Source organism: Manis javanica, chromosome 14, assembly GCF_040802235.1.
Source record: "Manis javanica isolate MJ-LG chromosome 14, MJ_LKY, whole genome shotgun sequence".
Classification (NCBI taxonomy): Eukaryota; Metazoa; Chordata; class Mammalia; order Pholidota; family Manidae; genus Manis; species Manis javanica.
The window spans coordinates 225879-252909 of record NC_133169.1 but is presented as its reverse complement, the minus strand read 5'-3'; the positions used below and the strand labels follow the sequence as shown (position 1 = coordinate 252909).

Here is a 27031-nt window from a genome sequence, read left to right as displayed (position 1 = left end):
TGGATACCTAATAAGGCATGAGAAGAAGGCAATTATGATCGAGAGATGATGGGGAGACACAGGCCGGGGATCGAATCGTGTCCCCCAAAAAGATACTGTCAAGGCCTGACCCCCAGTACCTGTGAGCATGCCTATTTGGAAATGGGATCTTTCAGATGTGATCGAGCTAAGGTGGGAGTGTGCGGGACCTGGGTGAGCTGCGTCCTTATGAGGAGAAGGTACGACGGCCCAGACCCCGTGGAGAGCACCGGGAGGAGGCAGGCAGAGGTCAGCGGCGCGTCCGCCAGCCCAGGACAGCCGAGGCCGTCGCGGGGAGCGAGGGTGGGACACAGCGCGGATGCTCCCCGAACCTGCAGAGGGAACAACCGTGCCAGCACCCGGATTCCCGGCGCCCAGGCCCCGGGCCGTGCAAGAAGCAGCCCCACACTTGCGGAGCTCAGACACCGCGGCCTCAGGCAACCAATGTGCCGCAGGGCACGCGGGCGGGGGGTCCGAGGCACCAGGCCGCTGTCCGGTCAGTCCGTCAGCGCCGCCCTGGTCGGAGTCGCACCGCAGGGGAGAGCGGACCCCTGGTGGGCCTGGTGCCTCCGCCCCGCTGCCAGCGCCCTGCCCTGCGGCTCACCCCCTCCGGGCCTGGCATACCGACCCCAAGCTGCGCGCTGGGTCGCCCCCTCCAGGCACAGCCACTGCCCGCCGGCCCAGGTCCTCGCAGGACCGCCTTCCGGGAAGGAGCGGGTGGCCGCCCTGGGGCCCCAGAGCAGAGCTGACCCGTCGCAAGGACTGCCCCGCGCCCGGCCCTCGTTTTCCCTCTGTGTCTCTCTCCTAATAAACAGTGAGCCCTGGGAGGCGCCGCACCTCTTCAGCTAAAGCAGCGCCGGGCACAGAGTACCACTGAGTGAATACCTGATGGTCCCGCAGGCGCCTTGTGGGCCAGCGTCCTCGTCCATCCTGTTGTGCCCGTTCTTTCCTTCTGCCAACGTGTAACTACCTCAGCTCACCTCAGCCATGTGCGTGAGCAAGGACAGTCCGCCAGCAGTTGATTTTTATAAGGAAGAGAAAACACACGTGGTGGGCTGATTAGAACAAACACAGTTGTGCAGCGACGGGGCCATGCGTGCCCGCTGGAGGCATTGACCCGGAGCTCCGCCTGGGCTGTGATCCGCTCTGCCAGCTGCGTGGCCATGGCCAAGGTACCCAGGCTCTCTGAGCCTCTGTTCTCATCTGGAAAATGAGGAGAAAGGTAGTAAGACGTCTACTGTAAGACAACATTAAGTGGGGCGAGACAGTGGAGGGTGTCGGGTGCGTGGTGAATGGTGAACTGGCTCTAAGCGCTGAAGGCTCTGGGGACGGTCCGTCCTCTGACACAGCCTCTGGGACCTGCTGCCTCGTCAGGAGTGTGGCCTGGCCTTCGTGGATCTCTGGCCGCACCTCCCAGCTGCCATCACTCCTTCTTCCTGGGGTCCCCCACAAATCACAAGGCCCGTTGGCCCTGCCATTGTGCCACCATCACAGCAGCACCATGGGCCACCTCCAGGGAGTGGGCCCCCTGCCACTCGGGCTGATGTGCTGGGACAGCCTTGCCAGTAGGAGGGGCGCCTAATTCCAAATCTTCAGAACCAGCTAAAGCTGACCAACAGCAACAATGTCATATTTAAGTTATTGAAACCCAAGTTCCTGAAGGAGAACTGAGACATCTTCATTTTTATTTCACATCATTATGTATTAGGTCATTGTATGTAACAATGCTATCTTTTCCATGTATTAGTTTTTGGATGAGATCAGAGACTCAGAGATGTTCAAGGGTCAGCTACATACAGCTCCACCCTGCTCCAAGCCCCATTGCCTCTCATCCTCACACCACCTAGAAGGTAACCATAGTATTATTGCTCTCACTTAACGGATGAGGAATCGAGGAGGAGAGGTTACAGACATTGCCCACGGTCACCCAGCAACGGCAGGACTGTGCCAAGAATCAAGCTGGGCAGACGGTTGCTGGAGCCCCTACACTTAACCCCATGCAGGGGATGAAATGTGCTTTGATGCTCTTAGGATCTCTGGCTACACCTGGAAAGGGAACTAACAGATAAGCAGGAGAGCACCAAGTTTTGCTGAAGTTTTACATGTGTGCGGTGCCTCTGCAAGGGAATGAAGATCCTGAGACATGACCAGAGCAGGAGGCTTTGTACCTCTGAACAAAGAAGAACTGACAGGACAGAGGGTCTGGGTTGGGTGTTAATGAGGGTGGCTAACGAGGCTCTGCTGAGCAGATTTCTCAGCCCTGGGCTCCCCGTCTCTGGAGGTGGGAACGTCCTCCATCCTCCTGGTGCAGGGGGGCATCTTCCGCAGGGGTCTGAGACTTGGGTCCAGGCAGAGGGCAGGGCGGCCTTCTGCTCCTGCCCCTCAGGCTCAGCTTGGGCTGCTCGCTCTTTGCACCAGCTTCACCACTGCACAGGTTCCCTCACTGATTAACCAGGCAATTAAATCTTTGACACAGGTTCATTCTATTTCTGCAAAAAAAGTTGTATCTAAATTCTGAAATTTACATACTCTATAAATTTGCCAATCACGTCTAAAGACTCTTTCAAGTGAGTCTGTTTCACAGTCATGGAATCTGGAGAGAGAGGCTTGTGTGGCTGCAATGGCCCCAAGTCACAAGCACCGCAAGGTGTGGGGAAGGGCGGAGTCTTAAAGCCCAACAGACCTGGCGTCAAACATGACCACGTCCACTTTCAACCGTTGGGGGAAGTCTCTCTTTTCCCCTGAGTCGCACTCTGTGTCCGTGAATGAGGATAGAGCTTCCACCTCGCAGAGCTACCGTGAGCACCAGCTGAAGCAGCTCACCAGCGTTTAGCACGGTGCCCGAGTCCTGGGAGGAGATCAGCGCGGGCCCGTCTCCTGCCCGTCTCCCAGGGCGATGCTAGCAAGTGCTTCACAACTGACTTCCCGAGAGAAAGCCGTGTTTGCAGATTTCCACTGTGCAAACCTTCCCAGCATGGCCAACTCCATCCCCCCCACCTGAACGAGAACTGGGAGGAGATGCAGCTGGCCCCACACACCTGTAGGCGCCGGCTCACGGGGAGCCCCTCCTCTGCCAGATCTCAGCTCAAAATGTCTCTCCTTCAGGGGAGCTGCGCTGACCCACAGATTGGTTGTTTCCTAGTTCTTCTCCTCATGGCCCTGTGTATCTGCTTCAGAACCCTCCTCACAATTTGTAATCATACATTTTAATTATGAGCTAATTAACCTCTATCTTACCCTTTAGACTATAAGTGCCAGAAAGACAGACCATATCTGCTTTGCTCCCCGTTATGTCCCTAGCACCTAGCTCCTAGCTCAATGTCTGGTACAAAAAAGGGGCTCAATAAATATGTGTTGAACTAAGCAAACAAGCAATTGAAGATGGATAGAAGGACGGATGGCAGGTGGGTGGACGCTGGGTGGGTGGATGGTGGATGGTGGATGAAATGGGTGAATGGATGGGTGGTGGATGGTTGGATGGTGGGTGGGAAAACAAGGGAGGAGCCCAGAGCCCAGAGGCGGCCAGCCTGCAGGGCTGGCTGACGGACGTGCTTCTGGTCAAGGGGAACATTCACAGGCACAAAGGATTTTGTACGAAGGAGGGTGGACAAGAAGTTATCAGTGAAAGGGTTGTTTCAGGCAAGGTCGCCCTTCCGGAGGGGGAAGCTCAGGGGTCTTGTAACTCCAGGGAAAAATATTTTTCCAGCTCAGGGCAGATTACCTTCGAAACCAAACATCAGTCAAAAGGAGAAATGAAGTGGGAGAAACCCATGTATTGTTTACAAGCAGTCATTCACTTCTGCTCCCCCTCTCTTGGGATCATCGGCCTGCAAAAAAGGACCCCACCCAACCTCAAGGTTCCAGATATGCCCTCCTCCCCCTTGCAATTACCCACTGATATGGAGATGGCTACTTCCCTCCACCCCTTGGAAACACCTACCACTATGGAGATGCACTAAGGCCGGTAAGAGATTCTGGAAACACTGCTTTTACCCCCAGGCCTTCTGCAGATGACTCGCCTCTTGAGGTGTGGAGAGGCACCTGTGGCGAGGGACCTCACACGTGCCGTCTGGCCTGGGGGAGGTACAAACTGAAGTCAGGATGGGCATTAAGGCCCAGTCTGGTGATATGACCCAGCAGAACTGATTCCACTTGAGGCCTGTGGTTTTCTTTGTGACACTAGCAGGTAAACTATTTCTTCAATCTCTGGGAGCCATTCAAGCAAATTAGTCAAACCCGAGGATTCGTGGGAGCCTCAGATTTACAGCTGTTGGGTCAGAAGCACAGGCGACAGCCTGTCCTTGAGCCTCTGAAGCTGGGGTGGGGTTGCCTTGTGCCTCAGAATGCTCGATGCGTGTAAGACCCATACATGGGGGTCAGCACCAGGCGGCGTTGCGGTGGGGCACAGACAGCATTGGAGACACGGATTGTGCTTTTCCTTTACAGCAGGCAAGGAGCACACCTGGGGAGCAGGTGAGGCTGCACTTCCACATTCAGGAGACTTTTCAGATGTTCATCCACAGTACAGAATTCTTGCTGGCTAGCTTTTGCTATTTCAACCAGTTAGCACAACTTAGCACAACTTAGCAAAGTGTGATGAGCTGCAGGCCATATACTGCCAACCTAAGTTTGCAGTGCAACTGGAAATCTGATCTCAGGGATCCTCGAATCCTGATAGTGGAGAAACTGAACCTGTTTGAAGAACCTCAGCCCAGCCCCGCTCTGACCCTTGGGGATCAACTGTTTCTGATCAAGTCTCACCCACAGGAGAAGCCAGTCGAATGCCAGGCCTCTTGTGCAGTCACAGGGAGAGGCAGTTGGGAAGTGCAATCTAGCCTGGACATGGGCCTCTATAGGGGTCATGGTTCGAGCTGATGCTGAAGTCCTGACACACAGAGCAGCTATGCCTCTTCCTGAGAGCGACACAAAGCCCCGGGGACGATCCATAATCCCATAGCAGTTATTGTTCAAGTCATTTTATCTCCTATCACAGCATCATATGATTTGTATTTATTAAATGTAAAAGTATAATTTAAATGAAACATGCAATATTAAGAAGCATTATAGAGCAGACCACGGTCCACAAGATCAGCCAAGGAAATGAAAATAAACCAGCCATAAAAGTCTCTTGCTCAACAGTAAAATGTGTTCCAAGCTCAGCATTACAATTAGGTACTTCCGTATTTCTGTTGTGCAACCTGTGAAAATTCATATCCTCGAAAGGAAATCCTTCACATGAAGGGGAAATCCTACAAAAAGGACTAAGCTTCAGAGATCACATTTTCCAGTTCAGTAACAGTACACATAATAACTTAAGAGGAAATGAGTGAAGCTCAGAAGCATTTCTCTTCTGGGACCACCCTTGTGCGCACAGCCTCACACCTCAGCCCCCTCCAGACCGAGCTCACCTGTGTCCACGGCAGTGGGACAGAACCAGAACTGCAGCCACACCCACTCCCAGGCAGACACCTCGCTTTGCTCACACCAGGCAACCCGGGCTCCCCAGCCACCCTCAGCTAAGTTCAGGACCCCGGCAGGTGACCAGCAGTCAGAAGATCAGATGTCCGAGCCACTGGCAGCAGCCAAAGCAAGAGACGAGGAGCAACCGGAAGGAAGGCGGGTGGGAAACACAGGGACTCCAGCAGAGGCAGAGCGGTGCCCCCTAGTCGTGCGCAGAAGTGCGCCGCCTTCCACGACCTTGGAGACCACCGCTCGCTGGGCACCGAGGGCCGCCTGCCACAGTGAAGCGCCCAGGCCTCTCTGGCGGTGGTCTGGAGGGAGAGGCTGAACCACAGCAGTGGGGATGAGGACACTGGTTTACCTCATGATTCCAAACAAGGACCGCTCCAAACAGAAAGGGCAGCATGGTTAGACTACTTAGACTGCTCCCCAGGGGAAGAAATATTAATTTTGAAGTGCTTTTAGGGTGTTGGGTAAAAATCAGTCTTGTTAAAAATTCTAGTTAAACATAGCAGATGGAACTCACGTGATTATTTTCATCTCTCTCTGGAACGCCACCAAACGGCAGTAAAAGGAAACAGAAAAGAGTGGGAGATGACGTCATCACATTTTCAGCAGATGAAAAGCAGATGAGAAATAGAAGCTGCCTAACAGGGTGGAGAAAGTTTACAGCCTAAGTCACCAGACAGGAACACCACGGAGGCCACAGGACCCCGAGAAGCTCAGGATCCGGAGGCACCCACACAGGGAACACAACAGCAATGTAATTTCTGTGTATGACGGCAGACGGACCCACACTCCTCAAGGGGAGCCCTGTAATGTCTACATGTAGGATCTGTATGTCGTGCACCCGAAACCAATATAATATCATATGGCAACTGTACTCCAATTAAAAAAACAGGGCGCCCAGGACAGCAAAGGGCGTCAATGGGGCAAGTAGATAAAACCAGGTGGGTTAGTCTGAGGTCTGCCCTGCCCTGCCTCCGGACCACCAGCAGCCGGGCAGAGGAGGGCACTTGCTTCTGGGAAATCTGAGTGGCTCCAGAGAAAAAGTTCTGGATTCTAACACATTGTGCCTATAGACAGCAATACTGTGTCATACGCTAAAGTCTGGTAAGAGGGAGATGACAGGCTAAGCATTCCTACCATTGTATTTAAAAATATATAATAGAAAACATATTGCATATATATTATATATATTAAATAATATAGTATTATGTACATGAAAAACTCACTTGACATTGACGTATTCTTTGCATGACATAAGGTCCAGGGTATTTGTTATCCGTGGGCCTTGGGCCAGTTTCTCAGCATCTCTGTGCATTTCCTCACCCACAAGCTGGCGCAGTGGCGGCACCTGCTCAGAGGGACACGAGGAGGGTTGAGCGACGCAGAGGAGGAGGCTCTGGCACCCACCAGGGTCTCTCCAACTTCAGAGGAGGACGCTTTCGTGCCCGCATCTGCTCACCGCATGCAGAATGCTGCCCCTTCAGCCAGCTACCCTCCCATGTTACCAGCCTCTCGCCACAGCCAGCTCCTTCACCTGCGGGCAGGGGGGACAGCAAACTTTTTCTGTAAAGAGCAGATAGTGAACCTTCTAGACCTTGGAGTCCCTCCAGTCTTTCACGACTACCCTGCTGTTTCAGCGAGAGAGCAGCCACGGGCTACAGAATGAAGAAGCGTGGCTGCGTTCCACTAAGACTTTACTGGTGGACAATGACATTTCAACTTCATATTTCATGTGCAACAGAATATTCTGGTTTTGGATTTTTTTTTAACCATTTAATGATGTAAAACCATTCTTAGTTTGTGAGTGATACAAAAACAGGCGGCGGGCAGGATTTTGCCAGCGGTGCCTCAGCCTGAAACGAGCTCTAACAAGACCTCTGGGCGGCTCCCACACCCTCAAGCTAGAGACTTACTGGACTACAAACAAGCTCTCCTTGTTTATATAAACAAGTTCTCCTCTCAAAAAAAAAGTTCACTGACCCTTCACCTCAAACTTTTCTCCTCTTTCATCCCAAATTCCAAGGTGACCTGCTAACCCTTGCGTCTCCATCTTCTTGGCACAGGTTTAGAGCACGAAGGTAAGAACACCTCTGTGTGGCTGTCAGGACTGTATAGATGGTTGTGGGAGGGCTTGCACATTTCCTTGGTGGGGGGAACGGTGCGGTGAGCAGGAAGGGATGCTGCCTGCATCCCCCACACCCCATATTCACTCCACAAGCAGAAAAGAGGGTGCTGGCAGTGAGTCTGCCCTGAGGAGCTGGTCAGCTCCTTTCCACAAAGTCGACAGAGACACCTCCACTGGGCAGCAGAGCTGGGCGTGGAAGGTGCCCTGCAGGGACTGAATGAGACACACCTTCTCCATGAGAAGGCGCCCAGGGCAGGGGCCACACGGTCCCTGCTGGGCTGCTTATGGCTCCTGGAGGGTGGATTCACCCTCAAGTCTATTAATGCCCTGTCTATAAATATCCCCCCGGCCTCAGTGAAACTGGACAATGTCTCTGATAGAGACTTAAACAGTCATGAGCAGCCCCTCACCAGCGGGGCCCCTGCTGCAGGAGCCCCGCCCGTACTCTTCCCTCTGTGGGCCGACAGCGCAAGCGGGGAAATGCTGCGCGTGTGTTGTTCTGAGACGTAGGTGCTTAGGTTTCCCCTTTCCCGTCCACTAAGAAATGAGGTATTTAATGCAGACAAGTATCCTGCCCAATCTCTGCTATTGAAACAATGACTGAAAACAAGATCGTGCAGAGAATGAGCCAAGTTTCAGTCAAAGAGCTGGTGGAAACCGATACAGTATTTGTATAAACTATATTCCAATTTCTTTTTAATGATAAAACGTGAAAATAAAAAAATAAAGTGCTGGCGGAATGTCAGAGGTACTAGGAGGATCGGGAAGCCCTCACAGATCTGTGAGGATCAAGGAGCATTTCCTAGGTGGGTAAGGAGGGAAAGTAATTCCAAGTGAGGGAACAGCATGAGAAAATGAAAGGCAGCCTAGAGCCAGTGAGGACTGGGAGTCAGCACAGAAGGCGGGCCTGTAGGCTGGGCAAGCCCTTGCCCTTCCAACCCTCACAGCCTTCAGGGCTCAGGCAATTTATCTTCATGCCATCCTTTATCTTCACTGGCTCTAAGAGAGTGGTTTGCACACAGCAGATGATTAAGTATTGGTCACATGAAAAAGCAAATGCGTGAACCTAATCCACTCACGCCCGGCTGAGTCAGGTGGACTGCACCCTACAGGAGTCCCAGCAGATGGACAGGCAGAGTCAAGCTAGGGAATTTGCCTGTGAGTTTTCCTTTATTGCTTGATGAGCTCATCAGCTGAGTCAGAAACTGTTTGCCCAATGTTCCTGTGTGTGCAGTCAGATGGCAAACACAAACCTCATTTGCTTCCAACAAATTTTTAAAAGAAAAAAAGGAGCTATTACAAAAATAAAGCCTGTTCATTTTAGGAAATTTGGAATATACCCAAAAATATATAATAAAGACAAATTAAATCCCTGTAATCTCACCAAAGAATGATGTAATATTTATGGCAAGAACATTTTCTCATGTCACTGAAGGTTCTTTAAAAGTGTGACTTTTATTGATACAAGTCTATTAATGCATATGTCAAATTATCTTCGATTTAACCATTCCTCTATTATTGAACATGTAGTTTCCAAACATTCACTACACTCTTCTAAATGTATCTTTGAATAATACATCTGTAAAAATTTCCATACCTGAGAATCATAAAGGTAGTTTTACAGACTCAAAGTATAAAAGGTCAGAAACATAGAATATCATGTTCATGCAAAACAGCTTGTCAATAGAAATCTCTAGGTTCTTCTAAAAATAACATGCCTCTCATACATTTGCAGCCTAATTCCAGCACAATTTTGAGAGGAATGTGACAAATCAATTCTAAAAAGTGCAAAACATAGCTAAGACACAAGTAGCAAAGGACATTCTTTAAAATAAGAGCAGATGGAGGAATTTTCTCACCAGATACTGACATACCACAAAACCAAAGAAGTGAAAATGACTCAATACTGGCACAGGAATAGACAATAGATCAGCGGAATAAATAGGGGTTCAGAAATAGACCCACATGTATATGGAAATTCATATGTGATAAAGGTGACATCTCTTGTTAATGAAGGAAAGAGATTATTTAGGAAATGACGCTGGTAGAGCTGGCTCACTCCATGGAGAAAACCACAGTTGGATTCCTACCTCATACCATTTACAAATGTTAACTATAATAGGTCAGATAAATTAATTTAAAATAAAAATCAATGAAGATAAGGGAAGTGTAGAGGAATATCTTTGTGACCTTGAAATGGAGACAGAATTAGTAAGGAAAACCTAAAGCCACCAATGATCGGGGAAAATTTGTGGATTTCAGTAGATAAAAATAGGATTTCTTTTCGTAGAAGGACAGCAGAGACCAAGTTTACAGACAAGTGACAGCCCAGAATGTATTTGCACTTCCAGAACCTACACAGTATATGCAGAACATGTGGAGAACTGCACATCAGCAAGTAATGGGCAGGAAATGCTGCAGAAAACTGGACAAAGAATCAGAAAGGCAAATCGCAGGAGGATTCTGATGCCTAATGACACTGAGAAAAGATGCCCAAACCCTCTAGTGATCAAAAATGCAAATGAACATAACAATGAGACACCATGTTGTGAAAATTTAAGTTTTATTTCTAGATTTGGTAAAAATAGGGGGGAAGGGTCTCCAAAACTATAGTCTGCCACTGTGACCAGATGTGGCCAAACTGGAGAGTGAGTCCAAGAAGACACACAGTGCCAGACGTCCCAGCATTCACCTCCTGGGGACGCGTTCCACAGAAATCTGCACATGGGTCTCTGTGGGCATCTGTACAAGCACGTGCACTACAGCACTGTTTGCAGTAATGGGGAGTTGGAAGCAGCCTGGGGACCACAGAGGACAGCACTCCATCGACTGTGATACACACATTCAGTGGCAAAGCAGGCAGGAGGCAGGATTAATGAGCCAGAATACATTCAGCTACATGGTTAGCCCTTAAGACATAGTGTTGAGTGAAAATAATGTGAGAAACAAAATAAAAACAATAACACCATTCCAGTGGAAATGTAAAACACTCTAAGTATGTCTCAAGCATTCTGGCAGATGCCTATCAAGAATATAAATTAAATGAAAATGGGGGTTAGGAATAAAGAGAAAAACAGGGGGCCTTGTGTAGACCTAGGATGTCAGAGTATGAACAATGCCACTCCTTCAGTTGCTTAGAGAAAAATAAACAAAACAAACTTGGAACTACTAAAGTAATCTAACAAAAAGGTCATTACAGGAGGATGGCCCTAATGGTCAGGGAGCCTATGACCCAAGCCAGAGTCGATCCCAGATTGCAAAGGACAGCGGGTCCCAAAAGCCAAGGAGGCCCTCCCAAATAAGGCATCCCCAGGTGGGCGAGGCGCAGATCGTCTCCTTGCCTTGCTGCCTGTCTTCTCCATACAGACCTTGCCCCTGATTCCTGTGCAGAGCGTGCTCCCAACCCACTGCCTGACTCAAAGCTTGCTCAAACTCTTAAATTTTTTAATATGCCTCAGTTTATCTTTTAGTAGGACTACCCTTGATTCCTTTTCTCCTCTTACATCCCCACATCCAATTCATTAGTAAACTCTTACCTTCCAAATACTTGCAGGATTCAGTCACTTCTCATCCTTCCGCTCAGGACCTCCAGGGCTTTGGCTCCACCACCTGCTGTCTGCCTGCCTCTGGCCCATTTCAGTGCGGCAAACAGTATGATCCTATTAAGACAGAAGTCAGACCACAACACTTTCTGCTTACCATCTTCTCATTTCCTATCACACAATAAAAGCAGAAGCCTAATGACTCCCCAGGCCACAGAGCTGGACCCCTGTGCCTCCCAGGCCTTATCTGCTCATCCTCTCCCTTCGGCCACCCCCTCATGCCGCATGGGCCCCACACTAGCCTGGAACACCCCAAGCACACCTTTCATTTAGGGGCTTTGCAGGTGCTTCTCCTTCCTGGAATGCTCTCTCTCTAAGGTTCCAAAGAGCTTATTCCCTCACCTACTTCAGATCTTTATTTCAGAGTCTCAGTGAGACCTCTGACCACACTATTTAAAATTGCAACCCTCAGGTGGACAAAATATCTGAACAGACATCTTTCCAAAGAAGATATACAAATGGCAGATGAGCATATGAAAAGATGCTGAACATCAGGTCATCAGGGAAATGCAAATCAAAACCATCACCACTGCACACCTTACCAGAATGACTAAAGTCCAAATGCCGGTGGGAATGTGGAGCAACAGGAATGTCCAGTCACCGCTGGAGGGGGTGCAGATGGCGCAGCCGCTCAGGAAGGCAGTTTGGTGGCTTCCTACATAGCTGAACATTGCCTTGCAGTGCTGGCAGTCGCACTTCTGGGTATTTACCAAAATGAGTTGAAAACTGTTGTCCACGTACATGGATGTTCACAGCAGCTTTATTAGCACTTGGCAAGAACTGGAAGCAGCCAGGTGAAATGGGTAAACTGGCATATCGTACAGTGGGACAGAATTCAAGGATAAAAGGAAATGCGATATCAAGCCATGAAAGATGTAGTGGAGGAAACTTAAATGCATATTTCTAAGTGAAAGAAGCCAGTCTGAAAAGGCCACAAGTGCTTCAATTCCAACTGCATGACATTCCAGAAAAGCAAAAGCACAGAGTTGGTGAAATGTTCTGTGGTTGCCAGGAATTGAAGGGTGAGGAGAAGTGGAGAATGGGATTTTTAGGACAGAACAACTGTTCTGTATGATACTGTAAAGGTGGACCCATTGCACAGTGCATAATGCTCCACACGACTGTGCAGTGCCAAGCGTGAGCCCTAATGTAAGCTGTGGGCTGCAGTTAGTGATGCTGTGTACATACTGGCTCATCGATTATAACCAACATGTCACACTAACGCAAGATGCTAATATGGGGGAAACTCTTTGTTCTGCTCAGTTTTTCTGTAAACCTAAAACTGCTAGAAAATAAAGTCTTTTCATTGAAAAAAAATACAACTGCCATGGGCGCTTCTAAGCCTCCTTCCTGCTTTACTTGTCTCTGCAGAATTTATCACCATCTGACAGTACATTTTGCACTGGTTTCTTTTGTTATTATCTGTCTGAAACAACCCCTGCCTCTCCCATGCACTCATCCACAAAAGTAAGCTCTTTCAGGCCAGGGATATTTGTTAATGTTTCATTTTGATATAATTTGTATTTACAGAAAAGTCGCAAGGAAATCCCTATGTATTATTTACCAAAATTCATCAATTTTTAGATTTTACTCCTTGCACATTTGCTTTGCCTCGGTCTCTCTCTCTCCCAGGTGCATGTCTGCATAAATGGCCACATATATAATAAAGAATATATGAAGGGTACACTATTCTTATATTTATACAAAATAAGGAGAATACATAAGGCTATGTCCACTTAGATACATATCATGTGTTCTTTATATATATTCTATATCGACAGTATATCTCTTTGTAACTGATATAACACCCAAACCTTGAAATAAAACACTTACACACCCTGCTAATTCACAGTCCATATTTAAGCAACATCCATTGTTCCAATAGAGTTTTTGTAGCTTTTTAAATCCAGGATTATGCATCACATTTAGTAGCCACGTGTCTTCAGCCTCCTTGAATCGAAGCAGATCTTCAGTCTTTCCCCACCCACCCACCCCCTTTTTTTTGTCTTTTTTCACGTTGACATTTTTTAAGAGCTCAGGCCAGTTATTTTCCAGATGTCCTCCATCTGGGTTTGCCTATTTTCACATGATCAGATTCAGATCACGCAGTTCTGGCAAGATACAGCAAAAGCTGTGTGTCCTCTGGGAGTCCTGTGGGAACACAGACTCTGGTCTATCCCTGGGAGCTAACGTTGCCTTGGACCTCTTGTTGTCATGCCCTCAGGCTTCTCTGAAAAGGGGATTTCATGTTTCCTTCACTGCTATGTTTCCAAAGCCTAGAGCAGGGCCTGGCACATAGGCCCTGGGAGAAATCTGAATGACTTCAGCCGTGGAGTAGAAAGATCAGGAGAAGGAAGGAAGAGGAAGAGAAGCAGAGTGAAAGCAGTAAGTTTTGAATTAATCATTGTTACGCACGTTTTAGGTTCAAAAATAATTCAATGAATTTCTAGAACGTTTGTGTCAATTAATAACACCATCAATACTGGGAGTCCCAGAGCCCTGCATTCCTGCGAGCACACCACACACTCTGTAGTGTATTCCTTAGTGATACAGACTTGTCCCCCGTAACGGCTCACTTCAAGATGATCCCCATTCTTAAAAGTTTTTCAACTCTTTCAGGAGACAAATCTGCTAAATAATATCTAAGGAGCAGCCTCCAAGGTCCATTTCATAGATCACCAACTTTATTATAGTGAGCCTCAGTGCCAATCTGTCTCCTGTATAAATATAATTCACTGTTTACCTTGAGGTATCTCTAATTTGGTTAACAGCCCCTTGCAGTTATAAAACAAGAAAAATGGTCACATATTCCGGCAAGGTGCTAAGGGAAAAATGGAAGGACCTGAAAACATTATCAACTAAATAGCAACAGCCAGTTTTGATCAGTCAGTGCCCATCAACCCTTACAAATAAGTCAAAAGGAAAATTGTGTGAACCATTTTGTTTTAAATCATATTCTAAAAGCAGTGTTGAAATTTTTAAGTTTGATTTTTAACAATCAACATAATTGATAGGTTTTAACCTGTGTAAAGATAGATTTTTTTCTCGATTTTTAAAAATTTTACTGAAAGACTTAAATCACTTCTAAGTGGTAACAGCTTTTCCAGGCTTCCCACAATGAAAAAGAAAAATTAAAGCCTTTATAAACAAGTCTGAAGTGGTGACCTTCGAAAGCCAACCCTCAAAAAAGCTTCCAGGCTGACTGCTTCAGCCCAGCAGGGATAGGAAATGTGTGCAGTCACCCCGCATCCCTTTGCGAGTTCATCAAATACACAGATATTGGTGCACTCACCAGACGGTACTTGACTAAACGGTAGGTATGTTTTTCTTTTATTTGTAAATTCTTTCATAAGGAAAATGCAATTCTTCTTGTCTGACATAAATCTGAATGCCATATGATCAAGCCTATTTGCTAAGGGTGTAAAATTTGGATCTAGGTTCCTAATTTCTGGATGTTTCTAATGCCTCTTCAAATACATTAATATTATTTGTCCCCAGTATGATCAGAAAGGGGGCTGGCTGGCTTGCAAGTGACACTGACACACACAAAAATATTTCTACTTCCAAAAATTCACATGTGGACGTGGTTGAAGAGGAATGTCACTCCAGTTACAGGCCATCTGGAGATCGGCCGCCCTGCGCACACGCATGTCTGCAGCCCCAAACGATGGCCCCCCTCCCGAGCACGTGCTGCGCTCCCGCTCTTCAGAGCTGAGTCCCTTCCCAACATTTTCAGCGGCATTCCTTTTACTGTGATTGCTCATTCTTTCAATTAAATATTTCGGGAACGCTATTCGTGCAGAACTGTCAAAAGAAAGTGAAACCCAGTCGGGCCCTTGGCCGGTTCAAATAGGGTCAGGGACCGGGGGTGGCTCCCGAAGGCATTTTTCAAACCCAGGGCAGAGCCACGTTCCCGGGAGCAGCAGGGGCGGCCGAGCGCTCTCATATCCGCGGATCCTTCTGCATTTTCCCCAAAACAAACCAACCGGGTTGACACACCGGCCTCGTTCGCACACTCTCGCTGCCATTTTCATTGGCGAGCAGCCCACGGGCGCAGCGCAGAACGGCAACCTCCTCCTCTCGCCTCCCACTTCCCTCCGAGGAGGCCACGCCAGAGTGGGAACAAGTGGAGAAGCCAATTTAAGAAGCTGTGGGGGAAGTCTGAAACCCGCCTGCAGATGCAAAGGCTTCCAAACGTTCAGACCCCGATGCCGTGGGAACCGCTGGCTATTCTCTGACTTACAGGCACCTGGAGTCGGTACTAGCCGCGCCGCACTTGGTCTGAGTAACACATTGCACGTCTCTTTACACATAAATCTTCACAACTTTTCATCTTTTAAGAAAGAGGAAGTCCTTACTTTACAAAGCAATTCTGTTTCAGGAAGATTTGTTCGTAAATTATATTTTTATAGATAAATTGTAAATAAATAACCTATTGGACAGAACAATCTAAAGGATTCTTGCAATAAATATGATCAATCACTATTAAGTACTTTATTAGGTCTCTGGTGCTTTGTATTCTGTTGTTTGAAAATACCTTTATGTTTGTTTGCCTGCTTGTTTGTTCCTGTTTCCCACACCAGAACGAAAGCTCGGGAACTTCAGGGATATTTTTAAGTCTTTTTCTCTGCACCCAGAACACAGCAGGAGCTCATTAAATATTTGCCGAATGTATGTGCCAGCAGATAGCAAAATCTTTTTTCTCCCCCCAGAAAGCCAACTGGTGCCTCCCGGCTGGCCACAGGTTCCAGCCCGCTTTGACCCAAGTCACTGCAGCCTTGCTCCACGGGGTCTGAACGGCGGTTCCCTGACAAACTGCCTCAAAGACGCTCCCTTGACTACATCCGCTTGCATCGCCAGGCTGCCCTTGGAGCACTCACGTTATTCCCTTGAGCAAATCTAAACCCTGCGCAAGAAGTGAGCTGGGGAGCTTTACAAGTTTTTAATTATGATGTAGAACCCAAGAACCAGCGGTTACTCTGACATGCTTTGGGCTGCCTCCAACCCAGAGTGTGAGCTTCAGCAGTTGCACCGCGGAAGCCCTGTGCTTGCCTGACACTTGTGAAAGCAGTGCCAAATAGAGATTTTCTGAAGGTGCCGTCATCCCAGTGACAGAATTCGGTGATTGACCCAGTGGCCTAACCCTGTCTGCCCACGCAGAGCGTGACTGATGGCACACCTGGTTCCATGTCACTGACCTGCTCCCAGGCCCCATCCCCACGTCACCAATGCCTCCCTTGCCCAGAGCCCAGATTTGCTAGTGCTGCTGCCCTTCGCAGAGACTATCCCTGCAAAGATGGCGTTTTGACTTGATTTCACCCAGATGAAAATGGTAAAAGGAGTTTTCAAAACTCACCTGGTTATAAGAATATCTGGGATATTTGTTTTAAAATGCAGCCTCCAGGGAACTTTCCGAATAGTCACAGCCGTGTGCTCAGTGCTTCAAACTCCAGGAAAGCACAGAACAGGGAAACACATCAACATGACACAGAGCCAGACCCAGCTGGCACACACCAGTGAGCAGAGCCACATCACCCACTTTACCTGAAAGGTGGAAACCACCCAAAGGGTCACAGAAGGGTGAAGAGATAAGCAAAATATAGTGTCTGTGTCCAATGGAACATCATCAGCCTTAAAAAGGAAGGGAATTCCAACACCTGCCACAACATGGGTGAACCCTGAGGACATTACACGGAGGGAGAAAAGCCAGACATGAAAGGGCAAGCATTGTGTGATTCCACGTAAACGAGGTACTGAGACTAGACATGTCCGTAAAAACAGTGGAGTGGTTACCAGGGCCTGGGCGGGGGGAGATGGGAAGTTAGTGTCTGATGGGGAGGGACCACGTCACCTTGGCATGACGAATGAGCTCCGGAGAAGGATGGTGGTGGTGGTGGCTGTTTGACAATGTGAATGTGCCCAATGCCACTGAAAGGTACACTTAAAAATGGTTAAAGCAGTAAGTTTTAGGTTATATATAATTGATTGCAATTTAAAACCAAAAAATTGTGTTAAAACACTCCTTTTTCAGGGATGCTGGGTAGGAGATATAATCTGGGATATAAACTGAGAATGGGCAAAATCCACATGACAGAGTGAAGGGGAGACACCTGCAGGGAGGGGCGAGGCCTCCTGTCACGTGCACATGTGCTTGAAGCCTGGGTGTTCACACTGCCTCCGCCAGATCATACGGTCCTCACCCCTGAGAAGCTGGACGCAAAGACACATAGAACGGGAGGTCTTCGGTCTGGCGTGCTCACTTCGTCGTAAGGAGACTGAAGATAGGAAACGTGACTTGCTGGTGCAACAGGTCGTGTCTCACTTTGAGTCCCTTTGCATGGGCATCAACTACCTGCACCCAACACAGGTCGTTCAACAAATGGTGCTACATTTACGTTTGTGAACAACGAACAAGAAAGGTCATTCTCACTGTGTTTGCATTCAAGCCGTGGGAAGAGGTTTGCCAGAAGAAAACAAGGACATGATGCATGTAGAGTGCATCACTGAGGAGAACCTTTCTGAAGACTTTTTATTGTTGAAAAATTTTTAAATGCATGAAGAGGGAATATAATGAACCCCCATCGATCTATCACACACCTCCAATAGTTATCAACACTGCCATTCTTATTACATATGTATTTTTCCTTTTCTTTTTCTGTTTTGTTTTCTTTGTTTGGCTGGAATATTTTAAAAGCAAAACCAAGACATTGTATCACCTTACTATAAATCTTTCTAGATATATCTCTAAGAAGAGGAGTTTTGACGACAGAACCACAATCACATTATCATATCCTATACATTTAACAATGAATTCTTTTGCAGGCTAACATCTAGTCCAAGAGAAGCAATCCTATAAAGAGTTCTCACTAATGGATCAAGTTCTCAACTGATAGTCTTTCAATAAGGCTAAAAATTCAAGAGGAGGAGAACTTCAGAAGTAAAGATTGCAACCTCGTTTTCTCTGATATAGCTCTGCAAACACAAATCTGGACAGTCAGATTCCAGGGAAGGACAAAAATAGGCTATGAATCAAAACCATTAATCATATCCTGTTATTTTTAGTTATCTATTTCTTCCTGATATTTCAACTCAACATCAGTTTAATATATTTAATCAGACTTTTTTCAGGGAAAAAGTATTTTAGGTCTATCAAGGAAAAAACTAAAGTGGGGTGGCTGTCGGAGGCTGTATCCAGGACCTTGAAGGGGGCTTACCTGGCTATGCAATCACCTGTGTTGACTGTCCTGTGACTCAACTACCTGCTACATGGAGATAGTACAAAACACCCTCAGAACACTCACACCCAGAAATGTAAAGATCACAAGAAAGAAATAAATGGCAATTGGGTGACAGGCCATTTGAACCTCTGTACTAAAGGCAGACTCTAATCATACAATTGGGAGATAGCTTATAAACATCTGTCTCTGAGTAAACCTGAAGTCAAGGTTACCAGATCTTTACTTTTATGGGAATGTTAGAAAGACCTTCCCACATACAACGGGTACTCAGTAATATTTGATTGGATTTAGTGTTGGAACCAAGCTTTTCTAACATAGCAACAATGAAATCCTGATTACATGAAATGCAGTGGATCTGTATTAGTCCACATACTGGAACCGAGGAGGAGAAAATCTCCCTATACGTGCCTTTGCTCGGCACTCAGCACATTTTTCATTGTCCCGTATCTTCACTTCGTGAGGGTGGAGGCACCCAGCACCCATGCCTCACCCCCACTCCCAACCTGCAGGGGTGCCGGAGGGCAGTGTCACAGGTGGGTGATAACTGGGCATTTCTTTGGGTATTGATAGAAAGGTAGTAGTCTTTGCTGTGTTTCACACATCAGTGATGCACTCATTCTTGAGTAAACAGCCTACTTGGAAAGGATGCCGTACCTCTCCAGTGTTATTTCATCACTTCCTGGCATGGAATTCACTAGACCTAAGAAGAGTTTACATTATCATGTATGTTTCCAGTTACACACCAGCTCCTATGTAACCATCGACCACATGTTTTTCAGCCAGGACACCTTCACCCCCAGCAGCAAAGTGAATAAAACAATGTCACTATGTTGTGAAGCCTTAGACTCCATTTTGCAGGACTGATGATATGGCAGATAAATTCCTATCACCCAGAGCTGAAATAAAACCAGCAAACATAAACACTTATTTGGCTTGGCTAAGTTTTCTTCATTAGCCATGTTCCTCTCCCCGTCATCTTTGTGAACAGGGAAAGTGTCTTCGGTGTGGTGCTTTCCCAGAATAGTGCATCAGAATCACATGAAGACTTTCTTTTAAACCCACAGATCCCCAGGACCACCCCAACCCTTTAGCAGACACTCAAGGGTGAAACCCAAGAATCTGTGATCTAAATTCCTCAGGTGCCCTTTTTGTGGCCAGCACGGCAGTGTGTGAGAATCCATGGCCAGAGATGAAGAGCAGCTCTCTACCTACAGTCGTTCTGTATATAGGTCTGACAGATGAGTGAATAAATAAATTAGTCAAAACTGGAAATTAGCAACTCCATGAGCTCTGACCACACCCAAAGTCTATGGGTCTATATATCTTCCAAGTGTCTTGCATCCTGCATTGCCTGGTCTGCAAAGATTCTGCTTCAGCTTAGCCCATCCCACCCTGAGCAGACAGCCGCAACCCCGCTCAGCTGAGAAACAATGATAGTGATAGGAAATTGTCAGGCTATTCACCCCTCGACTTGCAAGGACACTAAAATCATGAACCCTAGCTGGTCCCCTAGTAATACCTCCTGGCATGCCGTGTAACCACTTACTGGTGTGGGTAAAATTGTAACATTTCTGGAATATCTTGCCTGGCTTTGGTGCATCTGCATATCCTCAGGGGTGGAGAAAAGTTCATCTTCATGTCAATGGGTAATTACCTGGGCAACCCAGGGCGTGTCTGAACCTGAGAGGTTAGGAGGGGTGCTTGCTGGTTTGCTTGCTTCTTCAGGAGCAGGGGAGAGAGATGGAGCTGGACTGCAGTTTGTAAGCAATAAATGGGTTTTAAACTTTATTTCTCCCTTTGACTGATTTCGGTTTTTAGAGGTATTTTGCCCTGGGATTTCCTCTCCCCGGACTCACACTGCCTACCTATTATGCACTCTGTATACACCAGACACAGTAGAGGGCACAAAATAATGACATGGTTTGAAACTTGCCTTGAATATTTCATATTCGAAGGTGCAAAGACGAAAGGAGGTGTCACACGCTGTGCTGGGGACTTTCTGACATCATCTTATTCATTCCTCTGAGCAGTTCTGTGAGGGAGAAGGTGTCATTGGACTCGACATCCCTTCTGTCTGACTCCAGAATCCAAGCTGTTGTCACCGAGCTACTGTCCTCAGAGCCATGGACCTCACCCGTTCACGTCCACTCGGGGAGCGTGTGAAGAGCGCCAACTCTGTCCTGGGCCCTGGCCCCAAGGCAGGTCACACATGGCCTCAGGCTGCCGGCTGAACCACAGGGAATGCAGTGCGTGTTACATGGAGCCCGGAACCAGGAACTGACCTCCCCCTGAGGATTCAGCAGGTGGCTGAACCTGACACCCAGCCACTTCACCTCCTCGTGGTATGACTTTGGGGAAGTTAGTTTCTTACCTGCAAAATAAAGACAGAGTACTCATTACAGGCTTTGTGAGGGTTAAGAGATACAACATATGTAAATCGCAGAGCCTGGCAAAAAAAGTAAGCCCTCAATAATCCCGAGTTAGCAGTTAGGTAGTCACTCATGAGTAAGGACGTGCGAAGCGGGGCAGCAGCAGAGAGAGCAGCAGAGAGAGAAGATGAGGTGCGGCAAAGGCCCCAACCTGAGGTGGGGGGCCGTCCAGGGCCTGCCCAAATCCAGTCCTAACTGGCTAGCAGGTAGGAGCAGACAGGCCTGAGGGGAGCCTGCAGAAGTGGTGCAAGATCAGCCTTCGGCTAAAGATTTTTGTCTTTATTCAAACGCAATTGAAGCAACTGGAGGAATTTAAGACTAGGAAGAAACCTATGGGGATTCAGAGTTTAAAAGATTACCCCAGGAGAGGAGGGAGAGGATTTATATTTTCACCTCCTTATTGTTTATTTCTATACTTCCAACTAGCTTGCACAGCTTTTGTAACTTAAAAATAATAAAATTAGTGGTGGGAGTTTCACAGGCATAGACGTGTGCCTAGATTTATCAGCTTGTACACTTTAAGTGTATCCAGCATATTATATGTAAAGTACACCTAAATAAATCTACAAAACATAATGAAATCATTCTTTAAAGTCATTTAAATCAAGACCAATGTAAAGATAAGGTACATTAGCAGCTGCCAAAATGGCTGACTTAGATAACAGAAGTGGTGAAGGGCTACTACCCTGAGGACTGGAGCAGAGAGAAACTGGTGGGACGTGGAGGGTGTTGGGGGTGGAGGGAAAGAAGTCAGGAGGCTTTTCCAGATTTCTGGCTCAAGCAAGTTGGGTGAACGATGGTGTGTGGATTGGGTTCCCTGGGGAACAGGCAGAAATTAGCCGGCAGACCTTCCCCTGGGCTGCTTTGGGGCCAACACCAGTGGCAGAGGCTGGAGCGAGTGGATGCACAGAGAAGCTGGTTTACCTACCATCCCCCAGAAGCCCCAGCCAAGTCCAGGTGGAGCTCTGGAACTAAGGTGCTCCTGGGACAGGTCCCCAGCCAGGCAGCTGGTCCTCCAGGCAGTGAGGGCAGCCTGCCCAGGATGAGGCAGCCGCTAAGGGGTTCTCAGCCCAGGCTCCCAGAGGCTGGTAACACAGGTCACCCTTCCCAAAGGGACGTGTGGGCAGGTACCTCAGAGTGGTGGCCCTCTCCTGAGACGCAGGACCCATTTCTGGTTGACAACTTCACATAATATAAAGGCACCAGCAGTGATCAAATATTATATATAATATACAATATATATAGTGATTTGTCAATAAGATTCTAAACCAGATGATGACACTAGGGTTTTAGAAGGCTTGCCTTCTGAAATACGCCACTGCAAGAATAACTCCCCAGCTTCTCAAGACAATAATGATGAGGTTTCTAAGGAAATAAAAACAACCAGAGGGTGTAGCCTCTGTGTCTTCTCTCCACCCACATGGCAAGATTCAAACCCCATATGACCTCCTCTGGATTGTCCCCACAGCCTCCTACAGCAGCCGCTCCTGTGCTCAGGCTTGTACACGTCAGCTAAATAAATGTTTCAAACACTAGCCATTTATGTCCCCAGCAGCTAGTACAGAGCCCATCACATAGGACCTGCTCAACTAATACTTGTTGAAATAAAAAATGACTTAGGAATAATGCATATTAAGCTGTACTTCATGTATGATTCAACAAAATTCACAAATTTTACCCAAATTATGGAACGTCCCAGTTCAAAGGTTCCTCTTGCTATTGGGGTAAAAGCCAAACTCTATTTAATAAGGCTTTTTGCATTCTGGTATCTCATCACCCGTGCAGTTTCCCTTTAATTCCTCTTTCATTTTCTAAGCAACAGAACTACTGAGATACTTAAAAATCCTCAAACATGCCACAAGTCCATTGGCTTTGGGGTCTTTGCACATGATATTCCCCCTGCCTGGAACATTCTTCACTCTTCTCTGCAGAAGCTCACAGCCTCCCTTTCCCCAAACATTGCCCCACCATCTGCTGCCACAGCTCCCGCCACAGACACACACTTACGACACACACAGTGTGTAGCCAATTCCTAGGAACTGCTAGGGTTTGCCCGCCCTGACCACCTCCCCCTGTAACTCTGGGCTGACTGCCTTTCCTCTAGGCCCATGTGGTACTTTAATTCCCTCACCAGGGCATTTGTCACCTTTAGTCATCATTGCTCATCTATGTATAATTTTTACTTCACCTTTCTCCCATTCCACTTGACTATAAATGTCCTGAGAACAGGAACTAAGACTGTCTTACTAATTTTTATGTCCTCTGTGGCTGGTACAGCATTTGGCATATCATAGGTTCTAAAGTTTTTGTTAGAGAAAAAAACTAAATCAAGCTGGTATATATTAAATTAAATGCCCCATATTAAAAATAAAAGCAAGTGATAACAGATTTGTGATATATGATCTGGCATTTACAAATAGCAAATTCATACAATCTGAGTAATGCATTACGAATTCCCATTCAATTTATTTTCTGTGATACACTTAGGAAGGGGTGACATCTTCCCTGTCATGAGGTCACCTCTGTGGCCAATAAAGTTCTCTGCAATACTTCCTGAGTGATGCCAATTCCTTACAGCCAAATTGTCTCTAGGGTGATGTCAGGGAAATTTTCCTAATACAGATGCTAATAGGTCTGATTTGTCAGCAATTTCCTTCACCCTAGTGATGCTGGGGTTCTTGTTTGTGGAGCTGAAGAATGAGCTTCACAAACAGTCAAGGTAGGAGAGCAGGGTACAGGCTTTTATTTAGAGATACAGTGAAAGGACAGAGCTCCCAGCTCACGCCAGGAGGGGACAAGAGAGTCCGTAGTGGTGGGTTGTCTAGGGGGTTTTATAGGCAGCTGAGGATTTTTCGAGAACATGAAAAAACTTAGGGGTGTGGACTTGTTAAGTGGTCTATGAATATTTAGAATAAACTTAACACAAGCAACTTCATCTCATGATTTCTCTCTGGGATACCAGCATCTGGGTCTGGGGGCATATGAAACAAGGCCACTTGCTCGGCCCTCAAGGTGGCCTGAGGCATTGTTTGCTAAAGAGTAAGTTAAGAATTTCTAACGTCTTAACTTCTTGGGTATTAAAATGTAATCTTATTTTCAAGGTGGAATCCTTCCTGCCTTTTACTATGTTGTTAATGCCTGGGCTTACTTGCTAAATTAGTTACCCGGTTTGCAAAGTCACTTCATCAGATCTGAAGGAGAAAGACAGCACATAGGCCTGGGCCTTTTAGTATGCTAAAGTGAACCTTACACATGATTATAAATGGTTAGCATAATAAAACATGTGCTACTCTTCTTTATCTGGGGAACATTAACTGATTTTACTGAAGAATGATTCTAGAGCTCAATGTTTAACATAGAGTTTTAGCAGGGGGGTTTCCTTGCATGTAGTTACATTGCTCTGACTGCAAATATCTCACACTGCCCCCTCTGGAGGCCCTCACCCTGTTCTGACTACATTTATGGTCCCTGACTCACTAGGAAGCCCTTCAACCCCTCAGCTAGAACCAGGGCTGGCCCACCCAGAAGTCATACTGCTGGACAGCAGACAAGAGGCTGTTACTGACTGAAGACATTTTTCTCCACTGCTCCTACAGATGCTTACCTTCTGCAAGTTTGAGTGCTGAACAACATATAATAATACTCTTGAGACCAAGATTTTGTTATCCTTTACCTTCAAGGTCTAAATGTCAAGCAAATAACTAGAACTCAAATTTATTTGCATGGTACTGTCAAAAAGAAAACCAAAGGCACCAAGTGGAGTCACCAATACTGCACCACATCACCAAAATGGGTCCAATACACAACATAACTGCAGTGTCACGGAAAGGGGTCATAACATCAGCAGGATTGCTGGTCACCACTGATGGGATCATCTGTCACCATGTCCTCCCCACACCCCAAGAGGAGATGAGACAATCTGCACATGAGCCCTTGTTCTTCCCCCTTTGGGAGGGTAGGACCGCTCTTGAAATAATCCTTTTTCCTCTTTTGCTGGTAACTTCTTGCCCACCCTCCTTCCTAATAAATTCTTCCATTTTGTATAGCTCCCCAGAGGGGATGCTGCCTGACTGATGAATCATTTAATAAAGCCAATTAGATCTTCAAGTTTACTTGGTTGAATTTTGTTTTTAACAGTACCATGTAAGCAAAATGCTGTCCCATCATCTGTTTTCATAACATTGATAAAGCTGGGTAAATAATTGGTATTGGCTGAGTTGCCAATTTAACTTTAAGGCGACTGAGGAGTTCAGTCTCCAAATCGGTAGTGTTTTTAATTGTGTCAGGCCAAATTTCTGATTTCTTACTTAATGATTTCAAGCAACAGTATTTCCTGCCTTCGGTGTCGACCCTTTACCCGTGGGCAGCATCTGTTCTTGCTTATTCCTTTTGTGCTTCTTAAAGGATCCATTGAAAATCGCCTTCAGTTGCCGCGTTGAATGTTGCCGCGTTGAGGGAATTCACCGGCGCAGGTCACGAAAGCTGATGCTCTCTGCACAAAGGAGAGCCTGGTCTCATCAACAGCATTGGTCACTGTGCCTCCAGGTCGTGGAGCAAGGGTTGAGGAGGTACTGTCCTTGAGAGAAGGTCAGAGAGAAGGCGCACAGGCCCTCGTGGGACAGTGCGGTGAGGCCTCCGTCCAAACACCGGCCCCACACTGATGAGCGAGCCGTGTAACCTCTTGGAGCCTCGGTTTTACAGTCTGCGTTGCAGTTTGCCATGTAAAGTGATTCGTACAGGGGCTGCCCAGTGCTGACCCCACCCAGCGGCTGGAACAGGGCGGAGGAGTGAGGCAGCAAGACCAACCCGGCGGGAACCCGAACGGCGGTGTGTCCAGCTGCGCGTGGGCTCCTCAGGGCCAACTGCTTGTCTTCTGCAGCCTGGCTAATGCCTGGGGACTCAGAGGCCCCTCTCCCCTCCTGTTAGTGGTCTCTGGAAGTGACATCTCAGGTGTACAACAAAAAGATGACAATGTAGAAGAAGCCTGGTACTGGGAGCCATTCCCCGCTTTGCTGTGGGCGTGTAGGGTGACCAGTGTCTGTTTCGCCTGGGCTGAGAAGCTGCTGTTATGGGGCCTTCAATACTAAGACCGTGACAGCCGCATGCGAATTGGGATGATTCATCACCCTGCCAGCATCCTGTCATGGTCTGGCAGTTGGCCCGGCCACATGTAGCCTAACAGGAGGCACTATTTCATTCATCATTACAATAAGACTGTTTGGTTAAAAATTTCATATGGTAATAGTGAATACTGAAATGAAGAGTTTCATTTCATGGCAATTTACTCAGGCTGTTAAAATACTTAGAGGAAATTTTTCCCAATTTTCCTTCTATCACTATTCCTCTTCCTTCATCTTCCTCGCCAGCCTGTGCCCCACTGGGCTAACAATGGCCCAGCCCCCGGAGTGCTGTACTACTAATTCCCATCTGAAGCAGTTATCTCACTGAGAGTCTCAGCAACTCAAAGAAATATTTCTGTAATAACTGTTTAATTAACCCCAGTAGAAATAAGAATGGAAAACACAAAGAAACAAAACTGAAGTAGGAATGGACCACTGATATTTTAATAACACTGAAATTCTCTTTTCCACCAGAAGGCTGAATGTTATCCAAAATACCTAGTTGCAAAGTAAACTCCAAATGGATTAAAGACCTAAATGTAAGAAATGAAACCATAAAACTCAGAAGAAAACACAGGCAGGCTTCTCTTGAACATAAGCATGAGTAACTTTTTTCTGGGTATGTCTTCTCAGGCAAGGAAAACAAAAGCAAAAATAAACAAGTGGGGCTACATCAAGCTAAACAGCTTCTGCCAGCAAACGACACCAACAACAAAATGAAAAGTCAACCTACTACATGGGAGAATATATTTGCCAATGATATATCTGGTAAGGGGCTAATATACAAAATATATAAAGAACTCACATGACATACCACCAAAAACAAACAACCCAATTAAAAAATGGGCAGAGATCCGAATAGACATTTTTCCAAAGAAGAAATACAAGTGGCCAGCAGGCACATCAAAAGATGCTCCACATCACTAATCATCAGGAAAATGTAAATCAAAACCTCAGTGAGATATTACCTCACACCAGTGAGAAAGGCCACTATCCAAAAGGCAAGAAATAATAAGTATTGGTGGGGATG

At 46.9% G+C, this 27031-nt stretch overlaps 1 long non-coding RNA gene across 2 annotated transcripts; it reads right to left on the bottom strand.

Annotated features, from left to right (window-relative positions):
- Positions 1 to 41: 41 nt before the first annotated feature.
- LOC140846140 (uncharacterized) lies at positions 42 to 11627 on the bottom strand. 2 transcript variants are annotated; one of them, XR_012125058.1, is made up of 3 exons: positions 11149 to 11627; positions 6714 to 7021; positions 42 to 1221 (listed from the first exon to the last, which is right to left on the bottom strand). It is a non-coding gene; the product is annotated as an uncharacterized lncRNA (long non-coding RNA). The 2 variants fall into 2 exon arrangements; XR_012125059.1 differs by having other exon boundaries at positions 6714 to 11271; positions 11477 to 11627.
- Between the last annotated feature and the right edge of the window lie 15404 nt (positions 11628 to 27031).